Consider the following 1,906-nt stretch of genomic DNA (forward strand, 5'->3'; position numbering starts at 1 on the left):
CACCAGGTAGCGTAAAGTCAATGAGCAGCTACACCTCACTGACAGTAAGGGCCCTTTGCCTCCTGCCCGGGGCCCTCCTAGTACTCCTTTCTCCGCCACACTTATTTTTCTTGACTCTGACTTTTAAATTTTATTTACACATTTTATTATATATATTCTGGTGAGTGACTTCCAATCCTCTGTGGCATTAAACCAACCAGTGGGCACTGAGTAAATTTCGGTGACCCCGTGTGTATTAGAATAGAACTGTGCTCTATAGAGTTTTCAGTGGCTAGTTTTTCAGTAGATCACCAGAACTTTCTTCTGAGGCACCCCAGAGTGGACTTGAACCTCCAACATTTTGGTTAGCAGCTGAACGCGCTAACCATTTGTACCACCCTTTTTTGGTATTACTGAGGTATAATAAGTCAGTGAATAATACAAGGATGGAAACAAGATAAAGAGATTCTGTTTGTCCAAAGTTACCCAGAGCATTCAGCTAACCCAGAATTCCACTTTCCAGGGGACTCTGTGAATGTCTCACTCTTACCTGAGAATTGTCAATGAGTTCTGATCGCCCTAACCAGAGCCTGAAAGGGAAGGGGCAGTGGGCCTAGAAGAACCAGGTTACTGGTTCTTATTCCACAGAACCTCAGACTGAGTGGTGAGAATGAGTGAGAAGGTAGCACTGGAGGGGGCATGAATCAGCACAGTCAGGTCGGAGCAATTTCCAAAGGGAGAGAACGTGAGTAGGGCTGCCTTTTGACTTTTGTGGACCCTGGGCACTTTTGCTTTTGTGGGCACCTTTCTCCATACAAACTGTATTTGACGAGCTTGTTGGTATAAAGATAATAGAATCTAGGCTGGATTCATTCATCTTTTCTTCTGATTAAAAAAAAAAAAAATTCTAAATGAATTAAATAAATTAAATTAAAAGCTCTGTTTGATGACCACAGAGATCAGTTCTGGTCTGACCACTGCACTTTTCAGAAGAGGAAGCCAAGGCTGAGAGGGGGAACTTGGTCCATCGCCACAATGAGGAAGTAGACACTTTGAGTAAGATTGCTGGGGTGGGCTCCATGTAAGTCCAACACAAGAGTTTGTTGAGTGTGACATCACCCTTCAAGGTGGCAGAGGGCTCATGAAGGGGGAACCTACTCATTTAGAGTCTGTGTCACTGTGTGTGAACAGGGTCTGAGTTTGTTTGCCTTTGTCCTGTCTACAAGAGAAGATGTATAAGGGAAATTTAAAATGCAAATGAGGTGAGCGAGGTGTTTAAACAACCCAATCTGTTATTCTCAAGCACTTTAGAAGCACCAATTTATGTTAAATACAGGTAGTCCTTAACTTATCTGAGTTATGATGAACTGCCCCTACAGCAGTCTCTTTTTTCCCTTTCTTATCATTAGCAACATATACTACATACAGTGCATAATTTGCTGATGTTATCATTCTGATGTTCATAGTGATATTCAATGTTATGATTTATTGTTCAAAACACTGCCGTATAGCAAGCTATGAAAACCAGAAAAAAACAAAAAAAAAAACAAAAAAACCAGGGTATTTGACTTACGTCAGAACTGACTTATGACGGAGTCATCAGAACGGAACTCCGTTGTAAGTCAGGGACTACCTGTAATCAAACAATAAACCCGTGTGCTACATCATGGGTGGTGCTTAGCTCATCATTTAAACACGTTTCTTAGAGACCTGTGGTTGTCCCTTGGTGGTACAAACAGTTAAATGCTTGTCTGCTAGCTGAAGGTGGGGAGTTCAAGTCCACCCAAAGGTGTCTCAGAAGGCAATCTACTTTCAAAAAATAGCCAAAGAACCAACAATGGTCCTATAAGTTTATGTGAATGATCAGAATTCCCAGGTGTATAGTAGAGCTGACAAGGGGCAAGGTTATGGTCATTGCTTGGTCACA

Source organism: Orycteropus afer, unplaced genomic scaffold, assembly GCF_000298275.1.
Source record: "Orycteropus afer afer isolate SDZICR_OR568_19922 unplaced genomic scaffold, OryAfe1.0 scaffold00070, whole genome shotgun sequence".
NCBI lineage: Eukaryota > Metazoa > Chordata > Mammalia > Tubulidentata > Orycteropodidae > Orycteropus > Orycteropus afer.